A 25,272-nucleotide genomic window follows, 5' to 3' on the forward strand; every position below is an offset into this window, starting at 1 on the left:
GGAGTATATAAAGAGGCTGAAGACTGAAAGAAGCGGCTAGAAGCATTCACATACGCGCAAGACATATTCAAATTCTTCTAAGCTTTCTTTCATCTGAAATTCATTGAGTTTACTATTAGCTTTTTAGAAGCAAATCTCTTGTAAACAATTCTTTGATAAACAGTTTGTTTAGTTCCTTTAGGAGATCAAGGTTGATCGGATCCTAGAGAAGACTAAGAGAGTGAATCTTAGTGTGAGCTAAGTCAGTGTAATTGTTAGTCACTTGTAGGTTTCAAGTGCAGTTGTAACTCTTACCTGATTAGTGGATTGCCTTCATTCTAAGAAGGAAGAAATCACCTTAACGGGTGGACTGGAGTAGCTTGAGTGATTCATCAAGTGAACCAGGATAAAATCCTTGTGTGCTTTTCTATCTCTTATCTTTAGCACTTAAGTTCTCGAAAGATTTGTCAAAATCTTTAAGGTGGAAGTTTTATACTGAAAACGTTATTCAAACCCCCCCCTTTCTACCGTTTTTCATACCTTCAAGATGAAATGATTACTCGGGGGAGCGTGGCGCGGATTTTGGGGAACGGGAACGACATATTAAATGAAAAGTTACAACGGCTGAAGCTCATTGGTTTGAATTCAAATTGACAGGCTTTATTATGATTTGAAGGGACATATCGGACATAGCGGTTGAGATTCTACAGATTTATTGACCTTTGTATTATTTCAGTACATTACATGTGGCTTACATGCGTCAAGCCATCATGGTCCATGGCGATCACTGCTGAAGCGGGGCGAGGGAGCCAAGCACTGTTGCCACAATCCCACTTGTGGACTCGTGGGACCGAAGGAACTTGCCAGGGAAACCAAAAAATTAGTCTTAGGCTTTAGTTACCGAGCCATGTTGGCAATTGTCTGAGTCATTAGGCTTTAGCGTTAGTTAGTTTTCTCATAATCGTCGCCTCAGGTTTCTTCTTAAAGACACACTCAGCTCTCATGCTTCGAGCTCGGTGTCTTGTGGACTTGTGGACTGGGCGAGACCCTAGGGTCCCTCGCCGAGATGCGCCAGCCCAGGGCGACGTGCAAGCCAGGAAATTGGGCTTTCTCCCGAGAGGCCCAACTGGCCCATTAAGAGAAGTTAGGGGCGCCAAGCCCAACCCCCAAACCTATAAATAGGGGACGGTTACCAATTGTAAGGGACTCTGAGCTCATTTGAGAAATAACAAGATTGAAATTCAGTTACTATCTCTCTCTAAGTGGTTACGCTCTTACTCTCTCTAGATTCTCACATCACGATCCTTTCACTATAGGTACCGTACCTCATCTCTATGTTCTTGGATAGAACAGGAGTAGCTACTACTATGAATTAGTATGTACTAATCTGAAGCCAACACTCAAGACTTCAAGACTAGTTGTGTATTGTTTGCTTCTGTGGAATACATGTTTGATTTTGTGTTGTTCTCCAAGTTGCTACTGTTAGTTAGCTTGTGCTTATTGTTAGTTACTTTACTGTGATATGTACATCAGGAAGTTGTCAAGGATGTGCTATCTGTATTTGTCTTGTAGGTTGCACTATTTGAGGGGGAGTTCCGCCGCTAAGGGGGAGGTATGTGTATCTTCTCAATTATTCAAGTTGTTTTAGACAAAATTTGACAAAGGGGGAGATTGTTGTTACTTTTGGTTGTCTTGCATTTTGTCAAAAACAATCTGATGTCGAAGCAGATATTGTGACATCTACATTTGTGTAGCACAGGACATTAGTCTGTTACTTGGAGTGCTTATGTGTGCCCTGAAAATCTGGTGAAGATTTAATTGTGGTTACTTACGGTTTAAGTAGTTGTACCTTGGTTATTTAATGTGGGTTGGTTTATTTGTTGAGACAATCTCTGATTGAAGAGTTGTCTCTATTGTGTTAATGGCTGATTGGCTTGTAACGCAATCATGATCCTGGAAGATTGCGTTTTGATTTGCTGATGTTGGACTCTTGGCTTCAGCCTCTAGAAACCCTAGCGTGGCTGTTGAAGCATATATATATATGAAGACTTAAAACGTGAAGATGACTGAAGCTTTTGAGAGAAACAGATCAAGTGTTTTAGGGTTGTTATTTGTGCTAGTCCTTGTGTTCATTGTGAACAAGCCTTGCTCATTGATTCTATAAGGCAAGGTTGTGTTCTGTGTTCTTGAGTGTTACTCTGATTGTTGTTATTCTTACCAATCTCTGTGCAAGTGGTTGAGAGAAAGTGAGAGGGGCTCTCAACATTAGGTCGATATACTATGTAGAAATACACTGGGAAGATTAGGAAGAGAACTATGATTTGTGGTGTTCATGAGTGTTTGTAGTTCCTATACCTTGAGATAGTGGATTTCCTTTCTTTGGGTGAAAGCCCTCCAGACGTAGGTGAAGTTTCACCGAACAGGGTTAACAACTTTTGTGTTGTGCTTTGTTTATTTTATATTTGTATTGTTTACTGTTAATCGATTGTCGAAGTAATTGCTTTTGCATCGCATAGAACATTTGTCATACGGGAACTATAATTTCAAATGGAAATCTATGGCTTTTGTCGTCAAAGTAGAACACGTCTTTGCACTTCTCAGTTTCTTTCACCATAAAAAATATTTCCTTCCAGTGCTTGTAATTACTTTTAAACAGGGTAAATAAAACTCGCCCACGTGCGGTAGATACGGAAACATATCCGCCCCTCACAGGCTTCGCGCAAGTTTCGTAAAAGAACAAAAATTGATTGCAGGTGGGTATGATTCCCAGGTAATGGCACAGAAGTTCAAAAGCTTTTAGGTAAGCCAAACTGTTGCAATGAAGTTGAGTGGGGGCGACATTGAGTAGAGTGAGGATTGAGCAGGTAAAATCAGAAAGGGGCAACCTATATTCGAGGTCAGCAAATATATTTTCATAAAAAACGGTGAAATTTATCCCTTTGTCAACGGGTTTGCCATAGCAACAGGGTTCATCTAAACCACAGGGAACTATATCTAGGTATGCATCATTACCATCAGACCGAAAGTTGTTAGAAGAGATTAGTTCCATTACTTTTTTTCTATTAGAGTACTTAGTGTTTCTAGAGCTAACTTTCCCAGAAACCCATAATGGATCGATAAGGGCTGGGTACTCGCCAGATTTATCAGCCCTACTGGAATGTTTGGCAGCCATTTAATTTTTCAGTTGAAAACCAATTAAAAACAATTTGGGTATAAGAAGAAGGGATGAAGATTCTTAAGTCAAATTTTAAAGTCGGATATTAAAGGTACTGTTTTAAGTAGAAGTTATTTTAAAAAAATTGGTAAGATAGGTTTTGGGAACAAGTTCCAGATCTTTGAAGCACAAGTTTCATGAAAAACGTACTTGAGAGATATGAGAATAAGTGAAAAACATTACATAAAGTAGGAGAGTAGGGAGAGTATTTACCGGTTGGAGTCACTGGAGAACTTGAAGGACTTTGGGAGGTTGCCTTGAAGAAATGTTGAAAACTCCCACAAGAAATTACCATAACAAAGAGAAAGATTTGAGATATTTGGTTGAGAGAGTGAAAGTTTTTTTTTTGATAAGCCATGAAATTTATTGAATAGAAGTACAAGGGGTACTTCAACCCAATACAAGTGAGAAGAAAACAAATTACAAGAGACACTAATACAATATAAATTTACATCTCAACCAAACCCCATAAATTCCCTCTTGAAAGCAAGACTATAGACAAAATGTCTCATTAAAACCTTACTAGGAAAAACCCCCTTGGGTAAAAACCTAGTGAGGAAAAAGAGTACAATTTTGTCTAAAGTCTAAAACAAAGACTCCAAAAGGACCCAACAAAATAAATTTCAAATCTTCAGCCATAGTAATCTCCATCAACTGGTATAAGCTTCCAGCTAGATATTTGGTGAAAAGACAAAGCGGTATTTATAGAAGGAAGGAGCGGAAGGTGAAAGGGTAAGAGTAAAAGTAGAGGCAAGCGCGTGATTTCACGCAATGATTCAGGCCACAAATCTCAAGCGTTTTGTCTTAAAGACCGATGTGTCTTTGCACGCGAAACACTTTGGAGGGAATAGACGTGTCTTTTTGTTTTCGAATTCTATCGTTTGATTTAAGTTTACCGTTTGACATTTTTGAGTGGAATTTTAATTTCTGGTCGAGTTTAAATAACACGGGTCGCAATGCTTCGTCGTGTGTTAGCTTTAATGTATTTTCGAGTTTCAAAATATTTGTCATATCTCTGTTAATGTGACACCAGCAAGTAATGATGGTTTTGAGAAATGAAATCAGTCATGACAGTAGCAGGTAAAAATCTTGGAGATTGTAACGAGTGAAGTGACTCTCTTCTGGTTTCACACGCAAAGTAATGTGAAGTGACTCTCTTTTGGTTTCACATGCAAAGTAATGAAGAAAAGAATGAAGTCGCAATATAGAGTGAAGGATTTTTACAATTATATTTATAATTATTTTGCATTTGATGTTGGAGCTTGTGCGTCCGTTATAGTTTTTGCATATAGTAGGTTGAATGGTTGGGCAATGGGCTTATCAATAAGACACACTTCATCTTAGAGTAAACTTTAAGATTTGGTGTCTTTTGCGCTTGTGTCCTGATATGGGCGAACCTATATTGTAATAAGATGGGCTTCACATTATTTGTACAAATAATGGGTCGGACGACCCATGACCCATTCATGTGAAATCCAAGTTATAAATAATGGACACCACCCACGCGGTAGGGGATCTGACACTTTTATGCATTTTCTGAAATCGCTTTATTCTCTCCACTCTCGAATTTGCTTAGCCATTATCCTAGAGTTCTATACCGGAACAATTTACAATATTGTTAATATCAAGAACTAAGATGGAATATTTGAAAAATAGCGAGTTAAGCAAAAATTTGTTAAAATTAAAAGAATAAAATTGAATTTTGACAATTTTACGAGTATTAAAAAGATGTTTTGCCAGATTTTTAATTAAAAAAAAATTAGTTAGAAGTTTTTTTTTTGTCAACATTTGTTTTTGGTCAAATTGTTTTTTTGTCAACATTAAAAGTCTAGAAGAGTTGGGTTACGAGCCCATATCAGATCGGCTCATAAAAGTGTAGAATTTTTGTGATGTTTTTCCCCTATTTTCGGGTACATTTTTGGGCCTTGACTCAGATTAATAACCAGTAGCGAATCATCTTAATTTTTTTTGTTACCCTCCCTTTTTGTCTTAAAAATAATTTTTCTGTTACCGAAATACGTGATGACACGAGCGTTGGTTCTCTTGGCATGCACGAATTACACTTTCTGGTGTTTTGAACCGCCAGAAAAGTGTTAATTAATTAAATCAAAAAATTAACATTTTTCGGGCAACCGACAGAAAGTGTAATTCGTGCATGGCACGAGAACCAACCCTCGTGCCACATAGCACTGCTCTTTCTTTTATAGTGGGAGTATGTATTCATTTGGATGAAAACCAACGAGCAATTATCTTTCCGACATACCAAAAAATAAACCAACAAGCAATTATTGACACTGAAAAGTGAAAACCAATAGTTATTTATTATAGTAGTTTTTGAAAACTATATTATATTTTTTAAAATTGTAAAACTTATTTTTCACCATTTGTTTTAAAGAAAACCGTTCTTATTTTCAGTTTTAAAACTAAAATATCACAAAGACATATTTTTCAGTTTTTATTTTTAGTTTTTAAATTACAATTTTCTTAATATTAGAAAACGTCTAACTCAAAACAGCTTTCTTCTTATTTTCTTTTGAAAAACTATTATTAAATATATAAAACTAAAAGTACTTGTCCTCAAATGATAGCTCAAATTGTAAGAGCTATGAGACATATGGGTTGACGTGGGGAGGTCCAAGAATCAATCCTGGTGAAAATAATTTATCTTTCCAATATAAAAAAAATTACAATTGAACAGACTCTTTTTTTCTTGAGATGGACTCTTATACTTTATCCTACGGGACCTTTATATATACAATTGAAAAAAATAATGCCCAAATTTCAGGGGGCGTAAGAAGCCATTTTCTCGAAATGTATATCACCTTCCCTTTCGGTTCTCAATAAAAGCCCATTCAACAAACACAAAAGTTTTGAATCAATGAATAAATTGAATTTATACTTTAGACTATGTAAATTGGCTTTAGTTAGGGACTATACTTTTTTTCTATAATAAAAAACGGGAAAATGAACTGTGCTGTTATTGGGCTGTATTGGGCTTACAGCCTTTGTAGTCTTGCGGGCTTACTGAATTTGTATTATTGGGCCAGGTGACCCATGACCCAAACGGGTCAAAACCTTATAATATATAAAGAGGACACCGCCCATGCGGTGGGGCATCCAACACTTTTTACTCATTTTGCTACTTTGTCATATTCTACTTTTGCTTACTAATTGCTTAACCCTGACCGGAGTTCTAGACTGGAACATTGGCGCCCACCGTGGGGCCGAGGAATTCAATCCTAGGCTTCAAACTCACTTAAAATGGTGAATCGATCTGGAGCAAACGGAAGGGACAATCATGTTAACCATGAAAATGTTCCGCCCGACATTTTGCAACAGATCATGGCGGATCCAACTGATCTTCGTCAACACAATCAACAACTGCAAACTCAACTTGCTGAGATCAATCAGGATCGGGGCTTGCATGAGGGCGACCGTTCACATAAGACATTGCAAACACAACCGTTCCAGACAACTTGAAGACTTTGGTTCTTGATTCTTGTTACGGAGATTCTGACCCAAAGGATCATTTGGTGTATTTCCACACCAAAATGGTTATTGTGGGCGCTTCAGATGCTCTGAAGTGTAAAATGCTTCCTTCAACTCTCAAAAAGTCAGCAATGACTTGGTTTACAACGCTCCCACCGCGTTCAATTGCAGGGTTCATGGATTTATCGACGAAATTTCTGTCTCAATTCTCAACTAGTCGCGCCCAGAAAGTGACCCCAGTAGCTTTATTTAATTTGCAACAGAGGCATAATGAAAGTCTTCAATCCTTTATGGGGCGTTTCAATCAACTATCAGTGCATTTGGAAGATAAAATGCCAGAAATTTGTACTGCTGCTTTTGAATTGGGCCTTCAATCAGGAAGTCTGAACAGCAGTTTGAATCGTAAGCCCGTGGAGACAATGGCGGAGTTGCGAAGCAGGGTACAAGGTTTCATTCGGGAGGAGCAAAGTGATCGCATAAACAGAAACCGCAAGAGTGCAGCGGTTACTGGCCAACAACAACAGTCAGATTTGAAAAAGGCGGCGGTTAACGATCAGCGTTCAGGCGGAGCAGTTACAAAAGGAGAGAGAAGTTACAATAATTCAAGTCGTTTTGATAACCGCTCTAATTTTCGAAATCGGGCTCAGCCTTATGGAAATCGTGGTTATGGACAATCGATGACGTGGACCAGAAACCAACAAGACAAGTCGACCCCACTTGCGGTTAATTTAACTGAAGCATTGCACATGTGTTTGGAGGCTAACACGATTTGTTTTCCTAAACAACCGAAACGCCCACCAGGCAACGTGGACAGAAGTAAGTGGTGTGAGTATTACCGAATTGCGGGACACAATACTGATGACTGTTTTACTTTAAAGAAGGAGATCGAGGCTTTGATAAAAGCAGGCTATATGCGTCAACTTGAAGGGCGAAAAGAATCAGAGGGAGCTGGAACTTCAACGAAGCGTGATGATACAGGAAAGGAAATTGAAGAGGCGGAGCCAAAAAAAGCAAACTGGAGGTGAAACTAAAGGGCGTATCCATTCTATATTTGGAGGATTTCGGGGAGGAGGCATGACCAATTCTTCCAGAAAGAGGTACGTTCACTCTATAAATGTTGTGTATGCTAATGACTGGGGGAGTTGGGGAATCAACTAGCCTGATATTATTTTTACCGTCCAAGATTTTGAGGGAGTTCAGCCTCATGAAGATGATCCCATTGTGGTGATGCTAAAAATTGCTGATTATGAAATTGAGAGGGTACTGTTGGATCAGGGGAGTTCTGCAGATTTGATATATGGCGATGCATTTGAAAAGTTAGGGCTTACAAAAACTGATTTATTGCCATATGATGGGGCGTTAGTTCGTTTCTCAGGTGAGAAAGTATTTGTTAGAGGGTATGTGGAGCTAAATACCGTGTTTGGTGAAGGTAAAAATGAGAAAGCATTTGCCATTAAGTTTCTTGTGGTACAGTGTACGTCGCCGTATAATGTGCTTATCGGAAGACCATCACTCAAAAAACTTGGGGCGATTATTTCAACAAGTCATTTAACAATTAAGTATCCATTGGACAAGGGTGGAGTTGGAACTTTGAAGGCTGATCACATGGTTGCTAGGAAATGCTATTCCGACAGTTTCAAGCACTATGGTCACATGGGAAAAAGAGCAGTGAAGGAGGGACATAGAGTTTTTGGAGTTGATGTTGATCGAGATGAGGTTAGTTTGGACCCGAGAGAGGGCTTTTCTGATTTCAAAATGACTCCAGAAGAGGAAACAAAGACAGTGAAAGTGGGCGAAAGGAATTTGAAAGTCGGTGTAAACTTGACTCCAATCCAGGAAAGCAGACTGGTGCAACTATTAGCTGAGAACATAGACTTGTTTGCTTGGAGTGCACAGGATCTTCCGGGAATCGATCCAGAATTCATTTGCCACAAATCGGCATTGAATCCTGGTGTGAAACCAATCGCCCAGTTAAAGCGTAAGATGGGCGAAGAAAAAGCACTTGCAGTGAAAACAGAAACTAATAAGTTAATTGATGCAGGTTTTATAAGGGAAGTGAAGTATCCTACTTGGTTGGCTAATGTTGTTATGGTCAAGAAGAGTAATGGAAAATGGCGAATGTGCACAGATTATACAGATTTGAACAAACATTGTCCAAAAGATTCATATCCGCTACCAAACATTGATAAATTGGTTGATAGGGCTTCAAGATTTAGAATGCTGAGTTTGATGGACGCGTACTCGGGCTATCATCAAATTCGCATGTATGCGCCAGATGAGGAGAAAACTGCATTTATGACAAATCAAGCAAATTATTGCCACCAAACTATGCCATTTGGGCTTAAAAATGCAGGAGCTACTTACCAGAGGTTGATGGACAGGGTTTTCGAAAAGCAAGTATGGCGCAACATGGAAATTTACGTCGATGATATGGTGGTCAAATCAGAAGAAATGGGCGGTCATTGTTTGGATTTAGCTGAAGCTTTTGGGGAAATCAGAAAGCATAGCATGCGTTTGAATCCGGAAAAATGCTCTTTTGAAATTCAGAGTGGAAAATTTTTGGGCTTTATGATTACTAGAAGAGGAATTGAAATTAATCCCGATAAGTGCAAAGCAATTCTGGACATGCAAAGCCCAACATCAGTGAAAGAAGTACAGAAGCTAACAGGAAGAATTGCGGCTTTATCACGATTTTTACCATGCTCGGGGAGTAAGGCGGCTCCGTTCTTTCAGTGTTTGAGGAAGAACAAAGCTTTTCAATGGACAGATGAGTGCGAGCAGGCTTTCCAAACTTTAAAGGAGAATCTGGCTAAGCCTCCCATATTGTCAAAACCAATTCTAGGTATTCCGTTTTCAATTTTCATTTCCATATCAGATAATGCTGTGAGTTATGTCTTGTTGCAAGAATGTAAAGAGGAGTTGAGAATTATATATTTTGTGAGCCATGCTTTACAAGGGGCTAAGTCAAGGTATCAAAAAATAGAAAAAGCTACGCTAGCTTTGATTATCACCGCCCGAAAGTTGAGGCCTTATTTTCAAGGTTTTCAAATCAAAGTAAAAACTGACTTTCCCCTACGCCAAGTACTCCAAAAGCCTGATTTAGCAGGGCGTATGGTTTTTTGGGCTGTTGAATTGTCAGAGTTTGGTATAGTGTTTGAGAAGAAGGGACAGATAAAGGCGCAGGGCTTAATAGATTTTGTGAATGAGATGTCTCCAGAAGAGAGAGTATCAGAAGAAGTGGAATGATTTTTGTTTGTTGATGGTTCATCAAATTTAAAAGGAAGTGGAGCTGGTATAGTTTTGGAGGGACCAGGCGGAGTAATTATTGAGCAATCTCTCAAGTTTGACTTCAAGGCGAGCAACAATCAAGGGGAATATGAAGCAATAATAGCAGGGGTGAGGCTTGCCTTGGAGATGAATGTAACGCTGTATTGTAATAAAAACTGATTCTCAGCTTGTGACAAATCAGATAAAGGGAGATTATCAGGCGAAGGATATTCAGTTGGCTAAGTATTTGGTAAAGGTTCAAGAATTGTTGAAGCAGATGGACAAGTTTCAGGTAAATCATGTTCCACGAGAGGAAAATACAAGGGCTGACATATTATCCAAACTAGCAAGCACATAGAAACCAGGTAACAACAAGTCTGTGATTCAAGAGACTTTGAAGGGTCCAAGTGTGAAGGAGGATGATGTTGTGATGGCAGCTGGCGGAGCAACGCAAGATTGGATGGATAGAATTCGAATGTGTTTGGAAGCGGATGGGTTAGACTTAGCTTTATTTTTAAAGGATCAGATTCGAGAAGCAAGTCGCTATACAATGATGGGAGGACAACTTTACAAAAGGGGCGTAGGAGTTCCACTGTTAAGATGTGTTAGTAAAGAAGATGCAGAAAGAGTTATGTTTGAGGTATGTAAGGCCCTAAGTTCAATTTGGAACAATTTTATGGAAGTTTGAATAAAATTGAAGTTTTAGTTAATGTTTGATAGCTGGCAGATTAGAACTGTCAACTTGGGTGAATTTTTAGAGGGTCTTAACGACTTCATTTGGGAAAACTTCCTTCATGAGAGTTGTATCCCTTTAAGTCTAGAAAATTCTCCAAGTGGTTTCGAGTCAATCCGATATCTGTAGCTTCAGATATCCCCGTTTTAGTGAGCAAAGGTCCAGCTGCCCAGACCTTACGAGCTCTAACTTAAAACTTTGGGCTTAAGCCTTGGTTAATGCGTTATTTGGGTCGGTTAGTGAACTTATGAGGTCATGATCAGGAGATTAAGAAGAGGCTAAGTGGGCCAAGTGACTTGGATGAGAAGGAAGGAGCTAGGGTTATGAAAATCCTAGCCCATTAGTGCTGATGCCGCAGCCTTGCAAGGAGAAAAGGGAGGGAGATTTTGATTTTCTTCTGCAGTAAAGAGTGATTAGTACCAATTAAGCCCTGTCCCCTCTTACTTAAAACAGCATTAAACCCAAAACCACAACCCTAGCCCACTATTTTCCCCTTGACCGCCAGTTTTGTGAGTAAAAGGGAGAGAAAAACCAAATTTTCTTTCTTTCTTTCACACTTCAGAAAAACAGAAGCTAATCACGTAAACACACCCCCATCTCCTTCATCTTGCTCCAAGAACCACCACCATCCAAGCCACCGCCGGCCACCATCACCACCCATAACACCTTGAGCGTGAAGGAGGAGCTGCGAGAGGAAAGGGAACCGCGAAGAGGGGGAGAAGAAGGACGTGGACAGCAAGCCTTTTGATCTTGAATCTTCATCTTTTCTTTCTTTTCAGGCCATTAACCCAAGGTAAGGGCTGGTTCTAGGAATGGGTAGGTTCTTTAGGGAATATGCCATGAATTGCCATGAGAAACAACTTGAGTTTTGGACTGTTTTTGCATGATTTCCTGTACATGCTGGCTTGCTGGAATTTTTCTCTTGAAAAGCCATGAATATGATCCTCAAACGTTGTTTATGATCTGAATCTATGATTTTATGCGAGTTGCCATGGTATTTGTTAAGTTTTGTGCTATTTTGCACTTGTTATAACATGATCCATGCTAAATGTTTGGTTCTGAAATTTTGAGTGGATATTTGGGTTGTTGGGGCTGTACCAAGATTGCCATGATCAAAGGGGAAGGAAGGAAAATTATTTTTGAAAACCATAGAGCCATGGGAGTTTCGCTGCCAGTTTCCTGTACTGGACAGCGGACTTCAGAGCCCCTTTTTACCTGTTTATGGTGATCAAATGAAAAAGTGATTAAAATGAAAGTTGTAGATTTTCGAAATATCTTTCCAGACATATAAAAATCATAATTTTTTGTTTAGTAATGTGATCTGGGGGTCGTGTGTAGTAACTGTCACACCTGCTGTTTTTCCTGCTCCGGACAGTTAGCTTTAAGGCCTAATATCACCTAATTATGGGACTCAAATGAACAAGTGTGTAACTAGAGAGTTGTAGATATTTAAAATAGCTTTCTAGAAAGGTATCATACGTGATTTTTGGTTGAAAGATACATTCTGTGTCTCTATTTTTTGTGAAAGTTGTTTCGGCTGTCAATATGTTGGAGTTGCGATGATATATTATGCATGAGTGAATGTTCTTGCGTTCCTTTACGTGGATTATATTTATTTTCTCAGTTAATGGTTCAAGGGTCGCTCACCTAGCCGTAATTCCCTTGTAACCTGTGAATGTTGTGTTGTGAAGGTTGTTGTATAAAGAGTATGATAAGACTCAAGGATTGACTTTAGAGACTTAACAAAGAGAAAAGTGTAATAAACTCGCTTGCAAGTAAATGTGAATAATTTGGACATAGGTCAGGTAGACTATGGTCCATGAGAACGATGGTACCTTGCACGCGAGGGAGTTATTTGGGCGGTCTCCCGTGAACCTTGTGGGCCGGTGTGGCTTCACGTGATTTGGTTGACTGCGGTCACCGTGAACTTTTGTGGATCATTGCGGCTCCACGTGATTTGGTTGACTGCGGTCACCGTGATAACCGTGCCTCTGCGGAAGCACGAAGATGGCCATGGAAGTTTTGGTGGGTTGTGTGAAGTGAGATTCCGTTAGTAACTGACTCTTTCCCATAAAAGACATATAATGTACTTATATTATATATGTTGTTGTTGATTTTGTCATTATCATTCTTTTTGTTGGACCTGACCCTGCTTGTTTGCTATTTGTTTATTTGGGGGGGGTAGATGGTCGTGAAGATAATGGCGATGACTCATTCTTGGGAGTTGATGCTACGTGACGTGCCAATACCGGAGGACGACTACACTTCAGAGGAAGAGGAAGAGGCTAAGGAATAGGGTTTGGGTTGAGAGTCTTTTGTTTTCTGTTGGGGTTGAGAGTTTCCGAAGTGTTGGTATCGAAAAATTTTATTGCTTAAATTCGAATGAACAAGTTTTGATGTAATCTTTATTTTCATTCAGGCCTTTGATTCGTACTCTTTACAGTTGGTTATTTAAAAAGTTTTACGATGTTGGTTACTTCCGCGTGTTTTTGGAAAGGTTATGTTTCAAGAGTTTTCGTAAAATGAAAGGTTTGTCATTAATTGAAGATTAATAAGTGAATCGACGAAAACTCTTTACGAAAATTGGTTAATTAGTTACTGTGTAACACTCGAGAAATCGGGGCGTTACATGGTACATGAGGGAGTCTGTGCCAGTCATATAGGGGGAAGATCTTTGGCTTCGAAGGTGTTGAGGGCAGGATTTTATTGGCCAACTTTAAAGGGCGATTGTATGGAATATGTCAAGAAATGTGAAAAGTGTCAATTTTTTGCTGATCTTCATAAGGCACCCCCTGAAGTTCTAAGTTCAATGAGTTCTTCATGGCCATTTGCGATGTGGGGCGTTGATATCCTGGGTCCATTCACTCCAGTTGGGGCACAAGTCAAGTTTGTTTTAGTGGCAGTGGATTATTTCACGAAGTGGATTGAAGCAGAGTCAATGGCGAAGATTACAGCTGAGAAGGTTAAGAAATTTTACTAGAGGAAGATAATTTGTAGGTTTGGAGTGCCAGCAACCATTGTTTCTGATAATGGAACACAGTTTACAAGTCGGAAGGTTAGAGATTTTTGTGCAGAGATGGGGATTGAAACAAGGTTCGCCTCAGTGGAGCACCCACAATCTAATGGGCAGGTTGAAGCAGCAAACAAAGTGATTTTGAATGGGGTGAGAAAGAGATTGGGCGAAGCAAAAGGATTATGGGCTGAGGAATTGATCATAGTGGTTTGGGCTTACAACACAACACTCCAATCCACTACTGGAGAAAAACCTTTCAAGCTTGCTTACGGAGTTGACGCGATGATTCCAATGGAAATACAAGACATGACTTTTCGAGTGGCAGCGTATGAAGAGAACCAAAATCGAGAAAATGTTCTAGTGGATTTGAATTTGGCAGACGAGGTGAAGGCAGTAGTTCGTTTAAGGGAGGCTGTAGTCAAACAAAGGTCAGAAAGGCGTTATAATACTCGAGTGGTGCATAGGAGCATGAAAGTGGGCGATTTGGTATTGCGCAGAAAGGCAAAGAGTTCAACTGATTCAAAGCTGACACCTAACTAGGAAGGTCCATATAGAGTTCTGCGTGATTTGGGACAAGGGGCTTACCACTTGGAGGAGTTATCTGGGCGCAGGGTTCCAAGAGCATGGAATGCACAACACTTGCGTTACTACTACAGTTGAAGTGGTGTTTTGTTTGTTTCGTTTCAGTGTGTTTCATTCTGTTCAAAGACTACGTCGTGTTGTTTGCTTTGTGGTTTCTGTACTTTTTTAAGTGTCAAGACTATGTGGTTGTTTATTAAGACTCGGTAGCATGCACTCTTTTCTCTACCCATTAGGGAGTGTTTTTAACGAGGCATCATGTTATATTTTAATGAAAAAACAGGTATGCACTCTTTTCTCTACCCCGGGCGGGAGAGTTTTTAACGAGGCATAACCTTAAAAATTTATTGAGTACTTTGTTAGCATTTAAGTTACTTTTCAACTTAGGTCTATCAATTGGGCGATTCCAGACAATTGAGAAAGAGTAAGTCTCTTAAAACTAGAGCGTTTGGCCACGAATTCATAAGCATAGCCTTAACTTGGATTAAGCTTGTCCAATTTAAGCACAAAGTCTCCAAGCGAGCAAATTTCTATATCAGAACAAATTGCGCTTCTGATCTTTTTATTTTTGATTCAATTCAAGAATGCAAAAGCCTTATGAATTCAAAGAATAGTTGTTAAAGAAGAATCAAATTTTTCATGAAATAGAAAATTTTGATAAGCCCAGGGCTTCAAGTTTTAAAGAATTCGTTAAAGTCTTCTTTATAAAGTAGACAAACTTGTTAAGACTAGCGCCTTGCGGATAAACGAATTCAGATGAAAGGTATTTTTGCAGTAAATTATTTTCATATTCTCATACTGTTGGTGTAGTACTTTAAGTTTAGAGAACACAATAACCTTCGAATTAGATTATTGAGTTATTGTGTTTTAAGAAGGAATGGGAAGATTTTAGATGAAGATAGATGATATTAATGCATAGCGTAGTGGTGACACTTAGATTTTAAACATAAACTTTGTTGCATTAATATTAAATGGGGGGCGTTACATTTTAATTAGAGCGGGAGATGCAAGAAGTAAGAAAGCAGGAAACTAAGTCAACCGTTTGGTATAAGACCAGTGGGAAACAAAATATCATTTCAACTTTTCTCAAGAGGGGGTTAATTGCTTTCCCCTTCGCCCTCTTTGTTGTTGTTGTTGTTGTTGTCCTTGTCTTCTTCTTCTTCTTCTTCTTCTCCTTCTTCTTCTTCTTCATCAAAGTTGGGTGTGACTAACTTTCCTTCAACGATCCTAGCATAAGGATCAATGCCTTCAGTCTTGATAGGCATGTCGGGATTGAGGAACAAGATTTGTTCTTTAGCTTTGTTGAAGCCAGTTTCAAGTTGGGATAGAATCGAGGTTTTCAGAGAGGCCGCTTCGGCAGAGAGGTCATCAACAGTCTTGTCCAAAATTTGTTTTTCTGAAGCCAAAGAGTTCGCCTCTTCATTTTCTGAGTCTCTTCTTCCTTCGCCTTCAGTAAGGCTTCACCTTCCTCCAAAGTCTTTTTCAGTCTTTCAAGATCTAAAGCCAGATCCGCGGCTTTCTTCTCGTTGGTTTTGTAAGATTTTTCTAACAGCTTCATGGTGGACTTCAGTTTTTCATTTTCTTTTTCTTTATCTTCAAGTTTCTTAACGCTAGAAAGCCCATCAAAGCTGTTGGACTAAATCTCTATCATTTTGGAAATAGCAGTAATTTCCAAACTTTTAGTCATGACAGCTTGGCAGGCCTCCTGAAGCCTAATTTTCCTTATCTTTTCCTTATCAGCTTCAAACACAAGGTTTGTCTCCACAAGGGAGTTGAAGTTGATTCGGGAATCCCACAAGGAGGTGACTTCCTCCGAAGTCATATCCTCAAATTCTTTCAGTTCGTACTTCCACGAGGGGGGCGGAGCGCTGGAGGAACCATACTGATTCGCCCCCTTGGCTGCGAATTTTTCCAGTGAAGTTTGTATGGTGGTTTTCTCGGCGGACTTCTCAGAATTCTGATTTCTTTTTCTTCTTTTCTGGGCTGGATTCTTCTCAGTTTCAGAGTGACTCCCTTCAGGTTCGGTCAGAGACTTAGCAGGGGATTGTTTCTTCTTCAACGCCTGTTGCTCGCGGCGGAAACGGAGAATGTCATCTTCGGAGAGGCGAGACATCTGCGCTGAAAAATGCAAAAGCAGAAAATCACAGTTGGGATTTTGCATAGGTTTTGGGACGAATCAAGTTAAAAAGAATGTTCTTACCAACAAATTGGGCTAAGTTTCTTTTCTTGAATGCTTCATAGAAATCATAAAGGTTCAAGTGAATCGTTGACAAGAAGTCAACTTCATATTTTTCATCAGGGGTGAGAGAGGATTCAGGAACTTTGTGGATAAGTTGGGGCTTATCGGTCCAATAGAAAGGGAATCGAGGGGTTCCATCGTCAAAGTAGAAAACATCTCTACTTTGTTCAGATTCTTTTAGTTTGAAAAACTTGGCTTTCCAGTGTTTAAAGTTGCTTCTAAAGAGGGTGAATACCCCGCGTCCCCTGGCAGAGGATAAGGAAATATATTCGCCCTTCACCTTCATGCCGGTAGTTTCAAAAAAGGAGAAAAACTTTTTGCAGGTTGGTATTATGCCTAGGCAGATTCATAATAATTCAAAGGCTCGAAGGTAAGCCCAACAATTACCGGAAAGTTGAGTAGGGGCGATGTTCATTAAGGTTAAGCTTGAGCAGGTAAAGTCAGGAAGGGGGAGTTTGTATTCAAGGTCTTGAAACATAGTTTTAAAGAAGTAAGTGTGATTTTTACCATTAGGGTCAGTTTTACCGAAACAACAGGGTTCGTTAGGGGCGCAGGCAACTATGTCTAGATGTGCGTCATTACCGTCAGCCCTAAAATTATATTTGGTTATCAAATCCATCACTTTGGGGATAGTACGGAAGTCGCTGTATCTAGTAGCAATTGTCTGTGAGATCCATAAAGAGTCAGCGGCTGGAGGCTCTTTACGTTTCTTAGGTGATTTACGAGGATTTTTTGCAACCATTTTTTAGAGCAAGGTTTCCTGAAAATCAAGAGAAAATGGGGTTTGTCAGGTAGGAGTTTTCTGTGAGTAAGTGAGGAAGTAGGTTAGGTAACCAAGTTCTAAGTTTTGGGGAAAATTATCTGATTGCAGAAAGTGATGGGGTGATTTTAAGTTTAACAGAAGAAGGGTTTAAGAGAAACGGGAGTAGACAGGATATGAAAAATAGAGAAAAATAGAAAAGATGAATAAAAGTTGAGAGGAAGAAGAGATTACCAGGAAGGGAGATGGCAAGATCTGGAAGGAGATGAGAAGTGTTTCTGGTGAAATGCCCAGAAATTCTTCAAGCACTTGGAAGTAAGCAGAGGACGGTTTTTAAGTTTAGGAGAAATTACTTGAGAAGTAAAAGGTAAGAGATGGTAAGAAAGAGGATTGTGATAGTGTTTTTATAGTATAGGAAGGGGGTGGATACGTCGTTTCACGTTTTGGCCTAGAAATTTAATTTTAAGAGCGTGTCGTTTGGGGAACCATACGTTTTTTTACCCTTTAAGCATCCTTAGGCAGCAAACGGTCGCGTTTCTGTAAGTTTTGAATGTAATAATTACTTTTATACGTGTGTCGTTTGGAATGTTTGGAGTTAGTGGGTTTTAAATGTTGAGTGGAAAGGGGGTTTTTGGGGAAGTGTCAGGCGCCGTTTCATCATGAGGTGTAATTGCCAGTTTGAAGTTTCAAAATATTTGCATATCTTGTTTATGACTGTGACAGGGGTATGACAATGAAGTGATAGGTAAAGACTTTAGTTAGAAGTTTGGAAAAGAAAGCAAGCGAAGTAATCTCAGCGGTTATCAAGGGCGTACGGATGATGCCAAGGGCGAAGATTTCTTTGCTTATTATGAGTTATTGTTTGCATGTAACAGTTATCTTAATTTAACATTATTGACTCTGTACGTTAAAGGGGCGTTGAGTATTGTATTGTGGGCTTATGTAAAAGACACACTGCATCTTAAAAAAAACTTTTAAGATTAGGTGTCTTGTGGGCTTGTGTACTGTTATTGGGCTTACAGCCTTTGTAGTCTTGCGGGCTTACCGAATTTGTATTATTGGGCCAGGCGACCCATGACCCAAACGGGTCAAAACCTTATAATATATAAAGAGGACACTGCCCATGCGGTGGGGCATCCAACACTTTTTACTCATTTTGCTACTTTGTCATATTCTATTTTTGCTTACTAATTGCTTAGCCCTGATCGGAGTTCTAGACCGGAACATGAACCAAGAAAAACTATATGATTAACTGTGAGTAATTAGTTTCAATCGACCCTGTTTTCCTGTTTAAGTTGAACAATTCATGCAGATTTCGTCCTCGTGGTTTGGATGATTTCGACAATATAAATGAGATTCAATCCACACAATAATTTGGTCTAAATAAAGCCAAACCTCCACGTCCTTCCCTAGCCCCTCAGTTAATGAAATAGACTCTATTATAAGATCCTAACCACAAAAGAAGCACACTCTACATTTATTGGTTATCATTGTCAAACATCAAAATCTATTTTGATCAAATATAGCGCTATTATAAGACTGAAAAAAATCCACAAATCACATGCTTGGAGTGAGTGTGATACCAACCTGTGGTACCCAAATATGACATCCCCAATATAAATGTGACATCTAACCAACCAAAGGCTATAAAATTAAATAGTTAACTCACTACGACTTTCTATGTCATATATCTTCTCTTCTGGTGAATGAATTGTTCATATTAACTCACAATGCTAATCAAAAAAAAAAAATATTAACTCACAATGACTTATCTCTCATGTATCTTCTCTTGTCCTCAAAATTAAAAGCACATCTCTCAACCAAATATATACATCACTTACATACAAATGGAAACGGGTAGCCCAAACTGAGGCACCAAACAAATTGCTTGTGCTTTTATATAAACGTGCATTCATATTGTATTCTTTATAGGAATCACAATTTTATTTGGTGCTGCTGGCATGGTTTCTAGTTTTGAATTTGATTCTTGTTAAAATTAATAATTAATATTTTTAATTCAATATTTTTTTTGGCTTCTCAAGGTATTTTCTTAGCCTACAGCCATAAGATTAATCATTCGAGGCTCTGATATCACATTAAGTGTGTTGATCTATCCCAACAAATGTTTCTCCATACGCATCGTCCAGGGATCGAACCCTTGAGTCCTAACTGGGCCTCGAAAAGAATGGTGGCCCAATGGAGTCTTAGTCATTGGCAAACCCAAACTTGAGTCCTAAATGGGCCTCAAAAGGAATGGTGGCCCAATGGAGTCTCAATCATTGGCAAACCTAAACTTGAGTCCTAATTGAATCTCGAAACGAATTGAATGGTGGCTCAATAGAGTCTCAATTGTTAGCAAACCCTCGAGACCACGTTGTATATGTCCTCAATTACAGCTGAAAAATCTGAAGCATCATCAGCAGCATATTCGCTAAGAAAATTGCATATAACATAAATGGCACCTCTACGCAACATTTTCAATTTCTTTGAATCAAACTCAATAGAAGGTATTGAGTGACTGTAATCAACATTTGCGGTCTTTAACCACCTCTTGGAAACAAGAGGAGCAGAAAATGTATTAAAGTTCTCAATCCTCATAGCACATATAATGTGAGAAAAAGGTATGCCCAAATAATCAGATAACCCACAATCAAACTCAAATGTTGTATAACTCTTATCATAAACAACTTAGAACTGAGTGTTCGAATTACTACAGACACTCAGCTTCATCATTACTGTGTTGCATACCTCTGTTCGTTCTACAAGGTTAAGGCTCAAAGCTTGTTCCATCATATGTCTCACTTCCCTGAACATATTTCTTCTCAACAGTTTTGCAGCCCCTTGTTCAATCCCACTCAAAGTCGTAGTCAACACAGACCATAACATGACCTAAAGTCAAAGACTAACTCATTATGCCTATACTCTTCCACCGCTCTCTCAAAGTTATAAATGTAATCCAGCATGCTATTTTGGCACTACACATACTTCTTAATAAAAGAGTTAATACTTTCGCATAGGAAGATAGTCCTTATACCAGCAAAATCTCCCTCTCATAAATGCAGTTACTCACATCTCCTTTTTTTCATAACATTTTTCTAATCCATTTGTCCTCACCAATACCATACTTTTCAATTATATTCAGCCATTTTGTTTCAAATCATTCAAGAGTGAAATTCCCATAAATCAAGTAGTTGAAGTCATCTAAAAATTTGGGAATATGAATATGCTTAACTGCATTTTGTTGAATGTGTCTTCCACAAACCCTGTGAATAGAATTAGGAAACACAACTTGTATTGCTTCACGCACAGTTGTATCTCCTTAAGTCACAACAGATGTAGGATGCTTGCCAAACATAACTTCATTGAAGGCTTTCAAAACCCACTTGTAGGCATCAACGTTCTCACCATAAACCAATGCATAAGCAAAAATTGTAGTCTCCTTCTGATGATTATAACCAGAAAATGTAACAACCCGTTTGTTGTACTTGTTCTTTTTGTAAGTGTTATCTGTAACGCCTCGATTTCTCGAGTGTCACACAGTAACCAATTAATCCAATTTTCGCAAAGAATTTTCGTCGTTCAATTATTAATCTTTGATTAATGACAACGGTTCATTAATTGCGAAACTCTTGAAAGATTAACCTTTACAAATCTCGCGGAAGTAAACATCATCCCAAAACTTTTGAATTAAATAAAATAAGTATGAAATATACATCTAAAACCAAAGTAAATTACATCAACTTTATTGATCCAAATGAAAGCAAAATAATTGGTCAATGCTTCCCGAACTCGGTACTCTCAACCCAAACCTATTCCTTGGCCTCTTCCTCTTTATCTTCTTCCTCTTCATCAGGAGTGTAGTCGTCATCCGGTAGTGGCTCGTCACGGAGTATCAGCTCCCAAGAATGGGTCGTCGCCGTTATCTTCACGACCAGCTACCCCCCCCCCCCCAAATAACAAATAAACAAGTAGTGCAAGGGTCAGGTCCAACAGAAATGATAACAACAAAATCGAAAGTACACAATATAAGTATGTTATATGTCTTTTATGGGAATAAAGTCAGTTACTCAGTTACTAACGAAATCTCACATCACACAACCCATCAAACCTTCCTTGGCCAATCACATACATCCGCATATGTACAAATCACGTGAAGCTGCAATACTTCACAAAATCTCATGGTGGCTGCAGTCAACCAAATCACGTGGAGCCGCAATGATCCACAAAAGTCTCACGGTGACCGCAGTCAACCAAAATACGTGGAGCCGCAATGATCCACAAAATTCTCCCTCGCGTGCAAGCCCATCGCTCTCATGGACCATAGTCTACACCGACCTATGTTCCATTAATTAAGTTCACTTGCAAGCGAGTTACATCACAATAAGTCTCTTTTACTTGGTTTTATTGGCTCTAATGTCAAACCTAGAGTCTTATTTTTCTCTTTATACAACCACATTCATCGCATAAATATAAAAATAAAGCGATCACAGACACATCGGGAATTACAGCTAGATGAGCGGCCTTTTTTACAGAATAATCCAGCCAGTAACAAAATGCATCAATACCATACAAGTAAATTAGATATTCCAAATTCAGAAAAACATCCAATCCAAAAAACCAATAGATTCAAGTTTTCTGAAAACAAGTGTCATATTCATTTTCTAAAAAAAAACAGCAGGAACAGCGATCACTAAAAACGATCTCCCGAACTCAATTCTCAACCGAATATGACATACTATACATGCCTGGAAAGCTATTTCGAAAATCTACCACTTTCTAGTTTAACACGTTTTCTGTTGAAACCCAGAACTTGGTGATATTAGGCTCTGAAGCTCGCTGTCCGGTACAGGGAAAACAGCAGGTGTATCAGTCACTAAAACCGATCTCCAGACCTCATTACTAAACCAAAAAATTTGTTCTTTATAGGCCTAGAAAGCTAATTCGAAGATCTATAACTTCCTAGTTTACCACGTTTTCATCTGAAGAAAATAAATAGGTGATATCGAGCCATGAAGTCCGCTGTCCAGTACAGAAAACTGGAAGGGTCACTTCTGCCCTAAATTAAAATTTTGAAGATGCAAGTGCAAAGTTTCAAAGCCATTTTCCAGCAACAAAACGTCATATATTCATGTGGAATCACCCTAAGAAAAGATTTCAGAACCTGACACATCTCAATCATCACGTTGGACAAATAAATTTCATGCCAAACTTAGCAAGTATTGCATGGGATCTTCACAAAGCATCAAGGTCTAAGGCAAGAATAGCAAATAGTGAAACAATAACACATGGTATCTCATGGCAAAATCCAGCAAGCATCATGATCATAAAAGTCCAGCAACAACACATGTTCAAAGGCTTCAAGAAACCAATCAAGATCATACATAAAATCATGACAAAACATGGCAATATGACCTAGACATGCTACCCAAGTCCTAGGACCAGCCCTTACCTTGATTTGGTGTGATAGAAAATAAGAAATTGGGTGTTGAAGAAGAGTTAAAGGCTGCTGTCCAAGTCCCCCTTTCTTTCCTCTTCCTCGCGGCCCCTCTCTCTCTCTCGTCGCTCTCTCCCTCGCGCGCGCGGCGTTCTCGGCGGCTAGGGCAAGGCGGCGGCGTCTCCCTTGCTCTTCTCTCTCGAGTTCTCTCTTCTGTTCTCTCTTTGTTTTTCACATGAAAGTGCTGTGGTGCAACTCTATTTTCTGATTGTAAAGGAAATAAGGGTTTTCCCCCCTTGACTATATCCCCATGCAATCCAACATGTGGGCTAGGGTTTTGTTTTCCCCTTTTAAGCCCAAATCACATAAACCTTTGACCCACTAATTAAAAACCCTAACCAGGTCTGAACCTAATTAAAATCCAACTCTTTTTAATTAAAAGCCCAACCAAATTCGGAAATAAAAGAAAAACACATCAATTAATTCGCTAGCACTTTACAGCCATAACCTTGCTCGGTAACATTCAAATATCTCGAGCTACAGAGGTCAACATGACCTGATTCCACTTCGTGAATTTTCTAAACTTAAAGGGCTACAACTCTCATGAAGGAAGTTTTCCCAAATGAGGTCGTTAAGATCCTCTAAAAATTCACACAAGTTGACAGCTATAATCTGTCAATTTTCAAACTTGGCCAAAAACCCTCATTTTATTCAATTTTTCACTTGTACAATACAACATGAGTTCAGGGCCTTACACTATCAAATACAATTATATCTCCAAAAGCTTGGTACTCAAGGTGACTGATTCCATCTCACCAAAACAAGATTTCAATATTATCATCACTTGTTCTCGTGAACCTGGAAAAAAAATCAGATCTCTTTCCCCCTTACGCTTCAAATAACTTAATGGCCCAACTGCATCTCTAACACCTAAACTTATCCGATTCTTCTTATCAACATGATTGTATAAGTCCTTTTTTAAAAACCTAACTGAAACATGAGCCCTATTATGTTGCAACTCCTCACGCCATACAACTTTAGGGTGTCAACTTGAGCCCTGTCCCCATCAGTCAATCCCCTGAATACAAGGATTAAATGAACTTACTGAGCTGGTGTCAACTCATGTTTGTGCTTAGATTCAATATAAAAAACCCTCTACTCGCAAGACTTTGCCTCAAAATGTAAACAAAATTTGGCTTGGCATGATACTCTAGTAATACGCTTAGCCTCTTTTACTCGACTGACCTTTTTCCAAATGCTTCTCATGTCTCTCACCCTCCCTATTACACACAAGTTGACAGCTAACAACATACCCTTTGCATCGTGACGAACATCATCTTTCCCAATGTTGGTAAAACTCAATGGCATCCTGCTCAAAACAAAACTCTAGCTCCCTAATTTCATCAATCGTGAGCAGATATTATTTTGCACCGTTATTCACCAGAATCAGAATTTACATTATTCCCTTCATCATCCCCAACAACCTTATCTGTGATATCCTACAAATCGCCAGTCGTTCATCCCTCCAGCCTTAGACAAGTTAACACAGGTTTCTTCATTGAGATCTACCATTCCAGCCAACCTGTTCACGGCCCTAACAACCATTATACAACAACAAAAAATCGGGAGATCCGTTGTCAAGTTTAAATCCATTTGATCCTAAATCCAAAAAAAAGATACAAGAAAACCATAAATCCCACAAACAAGTTGTCATGACTAAACCCTAAACAAAACACTAACCCATAATTTTGAAATCTCATTGCCTCCGAAGCACTTGAGAAATTAAAACTTCCACAATAATGTGATTCCAAATGATGAAATTTTAGGATCGGTTTTTCAACTACAGAATAAACGAAGAGAATTCAATAAACGTACCTTGAGCCTTGATTCGTGAAAGAGAACAAAAATGGAAGACGAAAGGGGGATTTTTGCGATCCACATCTACGAATTCAAATAATTGAGGATGAGTGTGAAGTTAGGGTTTTGTCCTTGTCTTGCAACCGTGAACGAGAACGAAAATGAAAAACAATTAGGGTGGATGATGGTCTGTTGGATGGGTTCCTCCTCTCTCAACTGGATTAAGATGTTTGAAGGGGTTGAAGATGTGGGAAGAGAAAGAGGGTGAAGATGAACCTGTTGGATATTTGACGCCGAGCAGTAACGTTGAAGCAGCAACTGAGTCACGAAATGAACCTGCAAGAAAATAAGCTGAGTCGCGAAAATCAATTCGCTGTCCTTGAAGGTTTTATTCCGGAATATCCAGAACACCTCCCCAGGATTAAACAGCTTCCTCCGGGTAGTCAGGTAACAGAACTGGCGAGAAATAATAATAATATTGTGATTGCTCAAGAACTGGACAAAGGTAGGGAAAGAAGAGAGGAGATGAGAGTGATCAACAATGTAAAATTTGTCCTCTATATATAGCCAAAAAACCGTTAATTCCAAGGTAAGTTGCACATTAATTTTGGGTGATAACAATTAAAGCTTTGTAGTTTCAAGGTTGAATGCACAATCAACAAGCTTTGGAAATTCCAAGGTTTGAAGGGAGTAAAAATTAAAGCTTTG

Source organism: Lotus japonicus, chromosome 1 (genome assembly GCF_012489685.1).
Source record: "Lotus japonicus ecotype B-129 chromosome 1, LjGifu_v1.2".
Lineage (NCBI taxonomy): Eukaryota > Viridiplantae > Streptophyta > Magnoliopsida > Fabales > Fabaceae > Lotus > Lotus japonicus.